The 15,880-nt window shown below is 33.7% G+C and overlaps 1 pseudogene; it reads left to right on the forward strand.

The window, feature by feature from the left end:
* Positions 1-767: 767 nt before the first annotated feature.
* Positions 768-7,320, forward strand: LOC126713522 (laccase-14-like; annotated as a pseudogene).
* Positions 7,321-15,880: the final 8,560 nt, after the last annotated feature.

Below are 15,880 nucleotides of genomic sequence, written 5' to 3' on the forward strand. Positions count from 1 at the left end.
TGTTAGATAAAATATAAAAGAAAATAGAAAAAGCTTTTTACCACACAGGCACTTTGCTTCTTTTTTTGCTTTGGTTTTTCTCTGAAATTTTTCTGTCTTTTGTGTTTTTTTTTTCCTAAAAAAATTGTGAAAATGAGAAAGGATGGTTAGTTTAAGTATTTGTTTCTCAAGAAAATATTGACGTTTTGAAAATATGAGGAAGGATGGTTAGTCTAAGTGTTTGTTTCTCAAGAAATATTGATTTTTTTTTTTTTGATATATGAGAAAGGGACGTCAGATTTTGTGTTTGTTTTATGAAAAAAAAAAAAAAAAATTTGAGAGAGAGGGTTGACGGCCATTTTATCGAAGAAAAAAATGGAAAAGAAAAAGAAAAAGAAATAAAAACTAACAGAAAGTAGATGTTTCGAATTTTTAGATGTTTCTCTCATACACAACAAGAACTATCAAATGACCCAAAGATTATTCAAGAGACAATGTAGATCTTAATCCCCTTAATTAATTGCAAAGTGTCTCGATTATGCATCATTTAGTATGTAAAAGAAATCAACTTTACTCATAATAAAAAATTAGCTGGCCCACATCTAACTAAAAGGAATCTTAGTAATGATGAGTGTTTTTATGAAGGTTACAGGGAGCAGGCACATGTTCAAATCCCATGTTTTTCGTATGAGTTTAAAAACATAAACATTTTAAATTATTTTCGGTAGCAAGATTAGTAGTCTATAAATTGGTCCTAATGTCATGTTGACAGTCACAGAAATAAAAACGTCAGAAACAAAGAGTGATTTTTCTTTGTTAATTTGGTAAGAATTGATTGAGAAATGGGACTAAAGAATATGAGTTTGATCCTAGGATTTCTAGGGTTTGTTTTTCTGCAAGGTTTGCTCGTTTGCACTGCTTATAATGTCCACCACTACAGTTTTATTGTAAGTTTCCTTTATATTCTTGATCCTTGTAAAATTTATTGGACACAAACCTTCTGAAGTAGTGTGTGTGCCTGCAAAAAAATGTCTCTTATATATTTATTATGGAAAAGTGTTGATTATTTTTATTTTTTCATGTAAAACCACCCATCAGTAATGGTCTATATTGGTAAGGGACCTGAAGAATGTGGTTGAAACCTTTTCTGTATATTTTTTTTCATCTTATGGTATTTGATTTAAATATTTTACATTTTGGTTGCAGGTGAAAAACACATTTTTTGAAAGGCTTTGTAGCAACAAGACAATGCTTACCATAAATGACAGCTTCCCTGGACCAACAATTCTTGTCCACAAAGGCGATAGAGCTTATGTTAATGTCCACAATGAAGCAAGTTATGGTGTTACTATTCATTGGTGATGATGGCTCTCCTCCCCCCCCCCCCCTCTCTCTCTCTCTCTCTCTCTCTCTCTCTCTCTCTCTCTCCACACACACACAATATAGACCATCAAACCAATTTGGAGAGAGAAAAAACACCTTACTTTAAATTGTGCATTTGGACTTTTTTTTTTTTTGAGAAGACTATATTTTTTTTTTATTAAAAGTTTATTTGGTAAAAGTTGATAGAATAATAGAAAAATGAGATTCTAAAAATTTATACGTAAAGTTTTTATTTTATTTTATATAAAATGTGTTCTCATGCATGTTGGATCAAACTAAAATTTGAAGTGATAGGTCCTTCATGCATGTTTGCTTGACTTCTCCCCAACTCTTAGGGTCAAAGTTGGGATTTGATTCCAAAACAGCAAAGTTATACTCCATATGATATATATTTGAATTTAACAATTAAAAATTTATAATATTTTTTTTAAAAAAAGAGACCAAATTAATAAACATGTAAACTTGTAAATTAATTTAATTGTTTATATATAATTTTTCACAAAATAGGAAACAAATTATTGCATAGAGAAGAAATGTTAACAATTTTGAAGGAAATTGCACTGTTCTTTTATTTTTGTATTTTTTCTGTTTTATCAATTGGTTCCTTATTTTTTTTTTCCTGTTTACCATAAAATGAAATAGAAAAAAAAAATCACTGATTTCACTATATTTCAACCCATGGCTCCATGATAATAGTCAATTAATATATATTTTTTAGATTCAATAGAATTTCAACCTATAGTTTCATGATAATTGTTTATTAAGAAAGTTTATTAGTTGAGCTAACTAAAATTTATTTCAATAAATTATTAGTTATTATTGTATATTTTTGGATGACCGGGGTCAGTTCCATGGTTGACCCAAGGGCTCCTCCATTAGCTAATCTAGTCCGTTTGAAACAACTTTTTGCTAAAAGTACTGTAAATAAATCTAAAAGTTAGCTAAAATAGTATAGTAGGATCCATAAATAGTACCCAAAAGTGCAATAGGATCCATGAATAGTAGCAAAAATAAGTTGAATAGTAAAAATAGCTGTCTTTTTAAGCCAATGCCAAACGCAATCTTAAAAATACAAAAGAAATACAAAGAAAGTGATATGTATATATATACAAGCCGATGACATTATTCAGTTACCATGCTATAAATAAATAATGATGGGCTCAAGTTTCGTCCAAGAAAAATTCAAAAACATGCTGTTTTTCAACTAAACAACAAAATTATATAACATTTGTCAAGACTTTAAAGTCTTATAGTTAGATGATATTATCTCAATTTCCTAATGAGGATAACTTGGGTTTATATTCCCCTCTCTCAATTATTGTTAAAATATATATATATATATATATATATATATTCATGAAGATATTATACAACTTTATACATTAGTTATCAATACCACAATGCATGATATGATGTATCATCTAGTGTTCATCAACAAATACCATGAAAACTCATGAATACTTTTTAACTTTTTATTTTTATTTTTATTTTATAGGCATGGAGTGAAATAACCAAGAAATCCATGGTCAGATGGTCCTGAGAACATTACACAATGTCCCATCAAACCAGGAAAAAATTTTACTTATGAGGTCATATTTTCAGATGAAGAAGGAACTTTGTGGTGGCATGCACATAGTGATTGGACACGTGCCACAGTCCATGGTGCCATTGTAATTTTACCTGAGGCCAAAACCACTTATCCATTTCCCAAGCCTGTTGCAGAACAAGTACTCATACTTGGTAAGAGCAATGCTAGGGACAATTTTTTTTTTTCACTACAAAATATGGTGACAAGTAATGATTGGAATAAAATTACTTTAATATGAATCCACCACTAACACTAATTTTGCTTTGCAACAATTATAACAAACAATGATAGCAATTGAAAAAAACAATTGTGAAAATTTTTGGAAACTTTCCCCATATTTCAAAATTGGTCCAATAACTCTACGCCAAACCCAAACATGTTAATAACATATAACATATACATACCTTAATAATTGGGAAATTTTGAGGGGTAGGATGAATAATTTTTGCTTGGGAAGACTAGACTATAGTATCATAATTTAATTAATATACATGTCTACATGAATGCATACACATATGTAAGTTTAATATAAATGTCTACATGAATGCATACACATATGTAAGTGTTTGTTTAAAAATATTAGAACATATTATGAAACTGTCATAAATTTGTAAACAATAGAGATATAAATTTCTTAATTTAAGAAATAACTATTTCATATAATAAAAATCAAACAAATAACCGAATAATTATTACACATAAATAACCATTTCATTACATGATCTATTATTGTATATCAAACGTATCCTAAAATTAGTACATTCCATTTACCCTTGCCTTTATTTTCTCCTCCCATCATTCTTTGTCCCAAGCATATATTTATAGCTTTATTTTCATTTTATAAGATGAGATTTGCTTAATTGAAAGTTCCAACCTTTTGAATATTTGAATTTCAAGTATCTAATTTTTTTAAGGACTCTTAATTTTCAAGGAGCGGTTGAAAATTAAGAAAATTTAATTAATTATTTATAGTCTTTTATATGAGGGTTAATAGATTTTTATTATTATTTTAAATTGTCTAGTTCTGCCCTTGCATGTCCTAGCTATCTAAACTCTAAAGTGAAGTATTATGGGAAATTATTGTTTCACATTCTTTAATATAAACTTTGTACACACAATGTTTATATTTTCACATTAAGTGTTCAAATTTTTCAAGAATGTTCATATATAATGCATGATTACAAATGATATGTACGGAGAGAGTATAAAGAGATTCCAACAGTCAATGCCCAAGTATTATATACCTAATAAATCTTAACCTTGTTGCAGGGGAATGGTTCAAGGGAGATGTGAAAGAGATAATAGATAATGCTACAGCTACCGGCAGTGATCCAACACTATCAGATGCTTACACTATCAATGGACAACCAGGATTTCCAAACAATTGTTCTAATGGTATGAAAGATTGATGTATACTAAAAATGTATTACTTAATGAAATGAGCTTGTCGTAGTTAGCTAATATTGGTCAGCAATGTAAGTGAAAAGAACTTGTACATCATATTCTGATCATTATAATTTCATGATGCAGGTGCTTCATATAAACTTACAGTTGAGCATGGAAAAACATATCTTCTACGTCTAGTAAGCGCTGTGATGAATGAAGAAATGTTCTTTGGAATCGCCAAACACAATTTCACAGTTGTGGCGCATGATGGTGCATACATAAAGCCCATAACCACAAGTTACATTATGATAACCCCAGGACAAACAATGGATATTTTGGTCACAGCAAACCAGTCTCCAAGTCACTATTACATAGCTGCTACTCCTTTCTCTGACTCCAATGCTGCATTTGATAGTACCAATACTTCAGCTATTCTTCAGTACACAGGCAATTATACACTTCCATCCTCTATTCCCTATCCGACCCTTCCTAATGTCACAGACCAGAATGCTGCAGACAACTTCACAATTCGCATAAGATCTTTGGCAAGTGCTGAACACCCAATTAATGTGCCCAAAAATATCACCACACGAATTTTTATCGCAGTTTCCGTAAACCAAATACTTTGTGCTAATGCGTCGTGTGGGGGCCCAGGTGGTAATAGCAGGCTAGCTGCAAGCTTAAATAACGTAAGTTTTGTGACCCCATCCATTGATATACTACAAGCATACTACAGGTACTACACCACTCTATTTTATTTTTCTTCTCTTCCCTTTTTTGTTTAACAAAATCTTTTACCGAGAAGGCTTAAAGTACAAGCATGAAAAATATGATATATTCAATTAAATTATTGCTAAAACTTAGGTACAGTGAATTAGGTTTCCAAGTTAAATTCAACATCTGACTATATTAAATTTAATTATCTTTATAAAAGAAAATAATATTTTTGTTTTAGTAGTTAATATAATCATGTATGTATTTGAATTTAATTGAGAAAACTAATGTAATACATTTAAGGAGGTATTGTAATTTGCAAAGAATTTTTAAATTTTATTTGCTTTAGCATGAAATGATTATATGCAAAAGTAGTAATACTAATAAGAAAAGAACAACAACAAATTATAACTCTTATTGTTATTGTTATGAGGAGCTATAGAAATCACTTTTCTTTTATAGCAAATAATAGAATAATGTTAGATTCTAAATATTTAGGATTAAATGTTTAGATTATAAATTTTTGTATGTTGGCAAACAATGTACAAAAACATCTCTAGATTAGGTGTTAGACATTGCTCAAAAGTGTTCAAGTCAAGATTTAAGAATTGTTAAGCTGCATAAAGAAGAGTTCAGTTTCTGTGAAGCTCGACTGATCAAAAGAAAGGTTCGATCGATTGAAAGTTGTATTTTGCAGATTTTAAATTAGGCTCAAAGCCTGCGAAAATGTTTAGCATTTCAGTCCAACACTATTAGGTATAAAAGGAAAATCCTAAATATGTTTTAGAATCTCTGGGAAGTCTTGTGAGTTAATTCTGTGAGATCTATGAGATTTTTGTAACCTTCTAATTCTACAAGAATCTATCGGAACGAGATCTACAATTAGGAACTGGTGGAAACAAGTTGCTGTATAAAGATCTACTACTGATCGCGATCTAAAATCTTTGAGTGGGATCTTAAAGTCACAAATGTGGGTGTTTGTGTTTAGCAAATTCAGATAGAAGAGTCTGTGGAGTCGAAGTTGCACGTGGTTGTGTGAGTAAGTTCTACAAGAGGTAGCTTTAGATTTTAGGGAGAAAATCTATTGTAAACTTCCATTCTATTATAGTGAATTTATTTATCTTGAGGATAGCTAGGTTAAATCTTCCCTAAGTTTTTTACCTTGAAACCATTGATTTCATTGGTTTTCCTGAGTCATCATATTGCTTGCTTAATTACTTTTCTGCACTAAGTAATAATATGATTGCATGAGTTTAACCTATATTTGAATGATTAACCTGAGTAACTACTTGGCTAATTAATTATGTTAAACAAATATGAGTATGCAGGGGTCTAATTAGAGCAAACAAATAACATCTAGTCCCATAAATCTCACTTCTAGGAGAATGCACAAGTATCACTAAATTATAAAATGATTTCAAATTTTTTTTTTTTTTGAGAATCAAAATGATGGTAACTTAAGCTTGTTAAGGAAAATTACCTAATTTTTGAAACTATACACAGGAGCTTGACAGGCGTTTTCGGAAGTGATTTCCCGAATCAGCCACCCTCTGTTTTTAACTTCACAGGAGATGTGGGTAATAATACGTTATACCCAACCCAAGGAACAAAGGCAAGGTTGATAAATTATGGGGAAGCAGTGGAAATAGTGTTCCAGGGGACAAACGTTGGGAATGCAGAGAATCACCCATTGCATTTACATGGTTTTAGCTTCTATTTGGTTGGGACAGGTTATGGAAATTTCAATGCTACCTCTTCCCCAAGTACTTACAATCTGAATGATCCACCAGAAGTTAACACCTTTGGAGTTCCTAAGAATGGATGGGCCACGATTAGATTTTTTGCTAATAATCCAGGTAATCTCTCTCTCTCATAAAATATAATTAGTGTACCACTTTTTTGATAACATGGATGATATCTATTTTTCAGGGGTGTGGTTTATGCACTGTCATTTGGAAAGGCATGCAAGCTGGGGTATGGACACTGTCCTCATTGTGAAGAATGGAACCACCGTGGAAACAAGCATTCTGCCACCTCCAACTAATTTGCCTACTTGTTCATAGTTTGGAAAATTTTTGGATTCAATCTCTAATAAGGACTCGTAAAATGGAAAGTGACTTGGATTTGGTCTTTCCAGAAGCATTCGTTTGTTGAAGTAATTTTACAGTCAAGATGCTTTGAATAATGTCTGTGATACTTCCAAAAAAATGTTTGAGACACATTTCATTTACGTTGTATTCTATTAATTGGCAGGAATTGAAGGATAAAATTTAAAATTCTCGAATGTTAAGAAAATTATATGAGAAGTCTTATTAAAGTCCATGGTTCAAAAAAAATTTAAAAGAAAAAAAAAAGAAAAAAACTAAAGTCTAATCACTAATGTCTTCTGTCTTTTTATCAACATGTGTATGTGTGTATATATATATATATATCTATATATATATATATATATATTTATATATATATATATATGTATATATGTATGTATGTATGTATGTATAGCTCAATGTCATTCAAGAAGAAAAAAGGGCTAATTACCATTTTAGTTTCTAACATTTTCTCTGTGTCAAAAATGATAATTAACCCCTAAATGTTAGAAACTAACATTGTGCTATATTAGTACTGCACACCCTTGGCGCGATGGTCACTCCATGAGTATATGTGCTTTTGGGGTGTGAGGGGCAAGGGCCAGGGTTAAAGTCTCCAAGAGAGAACTTCACATACATATACACTTAGATTAGGTTAGAGTAGAAATTCTATCTTGTATAAGAAAATATACAGAAATAAATAAATAAAAAATTTTGGGCCTTGGCATGCAACGAAGAGGCCCAAGATTAGGGAGATTCATATTGACTTTGTAGGATGTTGGATGCTAGGTCCACAACATATTTGCTACCTTGGGCCCAAGGTTCTTGTTGTGAAATTTTAAAGTACTCGCAAGTGTACGAACCATACCGAAGTATAGTTTGACAAGAACAAGGTCGAATCCACAGGGACTTGAATGAATGCAGGAAAATTAATCAAATCTTAACCAAATTAATCCTAATCTAGTTTAATAAAAATTGGTTGTGTAAAGTTGTAATTTACAACTATGTATTTTGTTGGCTTTTATTCCATGCCAAATTTGATTGTAATTATGTTCAATCTTTTGTACCTTGTATTTCATGTGGGTTTTATTTGTAAGGGTTGTGTGTGAGAGAAAGTGAGTGTAAAGACTCAAGGCTAATTGAAAACTAAAGTTGTTTTCATGGGTAGCTCGCGAGTAAGCTTCCTGCGAAGTGATGCATGTGCCCTGCACATGACTGGAATGTGAAGAGTCAGGACAGGATGGAAACAGCTGGTTTTCGCGAGTAAGGCTTTCCCACGAAACATTCTGTTTTGCGAGATTGTCATTTATGATACACTCTATTCTTACCCACACTATATATACCACCATTACCCACATATGTTGAGGAGTGCTTTTGAGAGAAAACCCTAGTCACAAACATTGAGAGTTAGAGATTGTTATACCCACAAATCTCTACACAATTACTTGTGGATTTTCCTTAACTCCTACCTCTCTATTTCCATACCATTGAGAGGTTGATAGCTCAAACATTTACCACACCCTTTCATAGTGTCAAGTGAGGTTTTGGTGCTGTTGGGAAGTATTAGAAGAAGCCAGGCTTTGGCAGATGTAATTGGGCGTATTGTGGGATTCAGAGAGCTAGACAAGACACGGTTTCTAGAAGCCTTGTTAAAGTAGGAGCTTAGAGGGCTTAGATGTATTGGGTAGACTAGGCTTGGAGGGTCTTTTTCTATTCATGTATCCCAACTGATTGTCTAATGGATCGATTACCACTTGGAGGGTAGCAGAGAGCTTTTACACCGAGTATTTCGGTTTCCTCTTCGATAACACATTGGCGTGTGTTATCTTGTGTTTGCATTCTTCTTTCCTACTCTTTTACCTTTCATTTTACTGTTGTGTTATAACGATTATGGGTTAGAGTAGTTTGTTTGTTTATCCGCTCGTATTTATTCTTTTCCACACTTTGTATAAGTTAGAGTAAAATCAATCGAGTTGTAATCTTTAATTTGAGGGTCTAAATAGCTCTTGTGTTTTAACACATTTTGAGCTTTCAGGTTGTTTGCAATTAAATATACTAAGCAAATAATTAAACTAAGCAAAGATATAATATAAAGCAGTAAAGAGATATAAACAATCTAGAGAAAAGAATTAAGGTTTTGGAATCTGCCTTGTATTCTTATCAGCATATATTTACGATCATTAATTTTTCCCAACCACTTCATGAAAATCTAGAAATCAATCTTGCTACCATGGAGAATATTATCATTAAAACTTCTATTTAAATATCTAAAGCATGCTCTTCTTTGCTTACTAGGTATAAAATCAAATCATCAATTGTATACGTAGCAAACAAATCACAAGAGATAGCCAAACAAATCAATCTGCCTTGTTAATTCATATCAACATATATTTATGATGATTAATTTTTCCCAACCACTACATGATAATCTAGAAATCAATCCTGCTACTGTAGAGAATATTATCATTAAAACTTCTATTTAAATATCTAAAGCATGCTCTTCTTTGCTACCTAGGTATAAAATCAAATCATCAATTGTATCCGTAGCCAAACAAATCTCAAGAGATATCCAATTTTAAAATCAAGAAATAATAAACCAAGCATTCAATTAATTAAGACAAATCCTAAATTATGAGAAAAACATGATTGAACTCATATCTAGAATCTCATCTTAGTCAATTGATATGAATCAAGAACAATTTAAATCATTAAAGAACAACTATTGTGGGAAAAATAAAATCACATAAATATTACTGATAATCCTTAACAAGGTTTCATCCTTAACGCTAATTATAAATTTAGCTACTCATGGTAATTGAAATAAAACACAAGAATAAAGCACTAAACATTAAACTAGACAAAAAAGATAGAGAAAGAAATAGTCACAATGCTGTCATGGAGAAAAGTTACAAAGAAGCCACATGTGGCACTGCCTCTTGCTCTAATTTTCTGTTTTTCATCCCAGCCCTAGCACTAGGCTCCACTGAATTTTTCCCTAAAGAGCCTTCAAATAGGTCAAGGAATCCTATTACAAGTTGAATTCTCGTTTGGAGAAAATCTTAGATTTTTAATCTTCATTTAACCGAATATTTTGGCCCATTTAACTTCAGAATTCAGACTTTTGGTAAACTACAAAGTTGTATTCCTTTAAGTTAAAGTTCCATCCCAACTTGAATCATCATGATTGGATGTCTGAGCCGAAAGTTATGTCAAAAATACTAACTGATGCGCAGGCTGGAATCCAAATCCGAATTGGACTTGGATTCGATGCAAATTTCCTTTGATTCCTTGCTCCAATTGGACTTAAATTTAATTGAGTTGGCCTTTTTTAACTTCATCACTACCCTTGTAAAAGTAAAGTCCACTAGCTTTCTTCTTGCACAAATCAACTTATTTAATTCCATTTTCCTACAAAAGACAAATCCACGCAATAAAATTAAATTAAGCACAAAATTGATTATTTAGCATTATTCCAAAACCAAATATAAAATGCTTGAATTAACTCAAAATAAGTATGATAATGCTTTCTAATAATAATATAAATATGCAAAATTAAGCTATTATCAATGCACATCAGTTCTCCTTTTCAAGAGGCCTTTGATTTTGGGCTTATGATAACAACTAAGCTATGGTTCTATGAACCTTCCAAGTTAAGATATATCTTTGGAGTTTGGGATAAGTCTTTTATATGTGAGAACTTCTTTTCTTTTCATCCCAATATTTTAGGGCATGCCATAACTTTTGGATCGTCCTTTCAAAAATATTTTTACATCTTTAATTTGTCCTTTAGAATTAGGTGAACACAAGGTATATGGTTGAACAAACAAGAGATATAAAGGGTACCATTTTTTGATAGGATCTAAGATCTCTCTAAGTGTGGGTAAGCTACTTAAAGCTAAATAGATAGGTCAATAAGTCACTCACAAGGTGGGCCATGATTCCAACCTTAGGCCTAAATGGACCATAATGGATTGGTGGAAAACTATTAATGTACTCAAAGCCCATTATAGGTGATGGCTTGGGTTGTGAGTTGGTGGGATAAACTTTGGAAGATTTTGGCCCAAATGGAGCCTCCACCTTCCCACTTATTACCAACCATGGAAAAGGGACAAAAGAACGAAGTAAAAGTGTGTGCAAACAATATTAAGCAAGACTTTATTAAAATTAAGGAATGGAACACATTAGAATCAAACTCTCTATCCCTAGTGGAGTCGTCACTATGGGCGCAAGCACCTGCGACGTGGTTTCATCTGCGCGGTTGGGAAGTATGCCTTGGCCTAGGGTGGACCATGGTAGAGGTTGTAAATGAAGTCACTATGGGCACAACGGGAGGGGAGTTTGCCTCGGTCGAGTGGACTAGGGCGGAGAAAAGAAACGAAGTCACCACCTAGATTAAGTCTAGGAATCATATATGTAGCGCCCTTTGTGGAAGGATTGATATTACTACTAGAGTATGGGTTCAATGTTTAGGTACGGCCTGGGAAGGTGTTAGGCACCCAGGACCGTCGACCCGTGGGTTGGCTTCCACTCATTGTGTCTTACATCTTAATCTTGTTAAAGGCATATTTAATATTGTCATTTTAGACTCACACACACACTAACATGCATCTAGCAAACAAACATGACATTTCATCCTAAACCCTAACATACATCTATCATACATCTCATATCATATCCTAGCATATATCTATCGGACATAGCATTATATTACATCCAAGGTAGAAACATAGGCATGATAAGATTTAAGCAAACATGTGATTGCATTTAAACATCATCCCAACAAACATATTCATATTCATCATCAAAACATGTATTCCAATTGCATGTTCATATGAATGCATGACTTATCTCACTTTACCATAGCACCTATGCATTAATGCATGATCATTTATATGCATGGTCATGGCAAAACAAGGAAAGGATTTAAGGAACCCTTATCTAGCATGTGAAGGACAATCAAACAAAAAAACAAACAGAGAAATAGAGACTTACAAGCGTAAAGAGAAGCAAGGCAGAGGCATACTATTTAAGAGAAATAAAAAAAAATAGAAATAGATTGGGTTGGATTAGAGTTTCTAGGCTTGAGTATGCGTGCGCATACATAGGGCCTGTGTATGCAGCCCAGTTGTATGCGTACGCATACTTCGAGTATGCATATGCATGCAGAAGGCATGCGTACACAAGGGGGGAGTTGCCACCTAGTTTTTGCAATGGTCTAGGAACCATATATATAGTGTCCCTTTGAGGAAGGGCCTTTTGATCTTACTACCAGAGATATGGGTTCGGAGTTTAGGTACGTTGTTGGGAAGGTGTTAGGCACCCAGGATTGCCCAACCCTAAGGTTGGCCTCCCATCATTATGTCTTATACCTTAACCCTATTAAAACTAACTCAACACTTATATCCTAGACTCACACACACACTAAAATGCATCTAGCATACGACATGAAATATTTCATCCCAAACAAACATACTTATCTATCCACCAAACAAAAAAGAGCTAAACATACAAAAGAAACCCTAGCATTCATCTAAAACAAGGGAGCAAACATATCATCAAAAGCAAGCAAATCATTTTATGAACAACGCATTAACTTCATACCTTAAAGAAGGATTAAACAACATGCATGTTCATGTGAATGCATAACTTATCTTACTTACCTTTCAGCAACATAGCATCTATGGCATTAATGAATGGACATGTGAATGAATGGCATGGTATCAAAGCTAAGACAAACCCTAATCTAAACATGTGATAGCAAACAAACATGTGAAAGAGGTAGACAAGAACCTATAGACCCTAAAACATATCAAAAAGGGGCTAAACAGACCAAACATGTGAAGGCAGAGACAAAACAAACAGATGAAAATTTAGAGTTTCTGGGCAACGGTTTCACGCATGCTAGAACATGCCTGCGTGCGCATAATCAAGCCTACGTGTGCAGGCAAGATTATGCATACACAAGTCCTTGCCCAAAAAACCTAAAAACTTAAAAACAGAGCAGAACTTTAAAACAAAAATCTAACAACCTAACGTGCACAAAACATGAAAAGAACTAAGAAACTAACTTAAACAGACATACATAAACATAAACTACGCAAAAAACAAGATTAAAATGCCAAAAGTTAAGTAGAAAAGAAAGAGAAAGGGTTAGACTCAATACCTCAAAGCAAAAGCTCCTAAGCTCCTAATCTATCACTATTCAATAAATAGTGATTAGAAACTTTAAACTCAAAGGATTCGGACCAAAACAGGTCCTAATCAAATAAAAATAACTTAAGGGTGTTTTGTAAAAACTCCTTTTTGATTCACTATTTTCTAGTGAATCTTATGTTTTTCCCATGGGATTTCTGTGTGTTTTGAAAATGTACCATGTAAAGATTTTTATAATGGAAAAAATGGGGTTTGGAATAGCTCCTAGACGATATGGGATTTATTCCAAATCTCAGCCATTATTGTAGAAAACTTGTCTTTTTTATGCTTCTGAAACCTTAGCAGCATATGGAGGAATATGCTTGCATATGCAGGCCGTGACCCACGTACGCAGGCCGATGGCTAGTCATTTTATTTCAAAAAATAGATTTTTGCTCATTTAAAAGGTTATATTTTCTATTTTAACAATCCTCAAGTCAATTTAATATCTAATTGGGCTTTAAATTGGCCTTGGGCCTTAGAGTTCGAGCATTATTGGGGAATGGGGGCTCGAGTTGTAAGGGGTACAAAATGTGGTGTCTACAGATGCCCCAATTTTGATTCGTGAGCTTCGCTAACAGAATCAAAAGAATGAGAGACAAAAAATTTTGTTTCGACGTACGGCTTAGACCCAACCCATGCACACGGCACACATCATGCATACATGGGGTGGGTTGAAACTTCAAAGAGCTACGTGGGATTCGTATATCCGAAGTCTCAACTTTGTTGCTCGAGAAACGAGCAACGACAGGTTCACTATCCCAAAACTTGTTTTACCACTTGCAAGCAAATGGCAAGTACTCACTATCCTAAAGTCACTTAAAAAGAAAAAAAAGAAAACAAACAAAGGTGCTCTTACAAGCTAACCCAACAAACAACATAAGGATATAGTCTCTGCGGTGTCCATTCGGGGCTCTTGCCTCAAACTTCTCTAAGTGACTTTTTCCTCTTGTCTTCACTTCTTTCTCTACCTTTTCAAGTGAGGCTCTTGCCTCGGGTTGACCTTGGTCTCTTTCTTTATCACTATCTCTACATTTTTCTACTGTGCCTGCATGTTCAATTCTCGGAAGATATGTGCACGAGTAGTCTTGATTGTTGGATCCACTGGGAATGGTGGAAAAACTTGTTGAGGAGCAAGTGTGCATGGGGACGAATCTTCTACCTCTCACGACTTGCATGGGGATGAGAAACTCGCTGAGGAGTAGTATAGATGGACTTGCTGAGGAGTAGTGTAGATGTGTGACCCACTAGGGAAGAATCTTCTGCTTCCTTCATGGTTCGCTAAGGACTTTGAGAAAGAATCTTCTGCTTCTTCACTGGGGATTTTTTTGGTGTATAGGACTCACTGGGGAAGAATTTTCTGTTCCATTACAGGGGATACTTTAGGGAAGAATCTTTTGCTTTCTCATTGGGGATTGCTTTAATGTGCTTGGGTCCATCGGGGAATACTCTTCTGCCTCCTCAATGGGGATGGTGCTCAACACGCTTGAACTATTGAGGAAGGGTCTTCTACTTCCTCTATGGGGATGATGTTTGATAGGTTTGATATATTTGAGGAAGAATCTTTTGCTTCCTTACTAAGGATAGCGTTCTTGAAATGCTTGAAATATTGAGGAAAAGTCTTCAGCTTTCTCCCTGAGTTTGATGTTCAATAGATTTAATCCATTTGAGGGAGAATCTTCTGCTTCCTTTTTAAGGATAGTGTTCTTGATATGCTTGATCTGCTGGGGATAGTTTTTGATGTGCTTTATCGAGGGAAGAGTCTTCTATTTCCTTTACCACTCATTAGGGAGTCCTTTGATAATTTTATGCCTTAATTGGGGTAATCTTGAGATGTCCCTCCTTTTTTTGGAAAGGATTTTTTTTTTTTAATACTATTTATGACTAAACTACATGTAGTTTAGTGGTGAGGCCTAAACTACACGTAGTTTAGCCATCAGGTGTGCTCTCGCCTTTTCATTTTTCCCAACGGTTACCAACCGTTTTTTTCTTCTTCTTCATTCTCTTCATCTCTCTCACCTTTTCATATTCTCCATGACTCTCTTTTTTTCTCTCTACAAAAACATCCTTCTCTTTTTTCTTTCTCTCACTTTCTAAGTCCCTCAGTGAGGGTGCCTTCCACACCGCGATGTTCACCAACACTTATATCCTAGACTCACACACCCACACTAACATGCATCTAGCATACAACATGACATCTTTCATCCCAGACAAACATACTTATCTATCTACCAAACAAATGAGAGCCAAACATACAAAAGAAACCCTAGCATTCATTCAAAATAAGGCAGCAAGCATATCATCAAAACCAAGCAAATCATTTTATGAACAATACATTAACTTCATACCTCAAAGGAGGATTAAATAACAACATGCATGTTCATGTGAATACATGACTTACCTTACTTACCTCTCAACAACACAGCACCTATGGCATTTGATAGGTCAAGAATGTATTGACCCTTTGTGATGAATTAACCAATTAATTAGCCAAGTTAATTAATTAATTCAATTAGCATGCATTAAGAGTGGTAGCATAAACAAATCACCA

Source organism: Quercus robur, chromosome 2 (assembly GCF_932294415.1).
Source record: "Quercus robur chromosome 2, dhQueRobu3.1, whole genome shotgun sequence".
Taxonomy (NCBI): Eukaryota; Viridiplantae; Streptophyta; class Magnoliopsida; order Fagales; family Fagaceae; genus Quercus; species Quercus robur.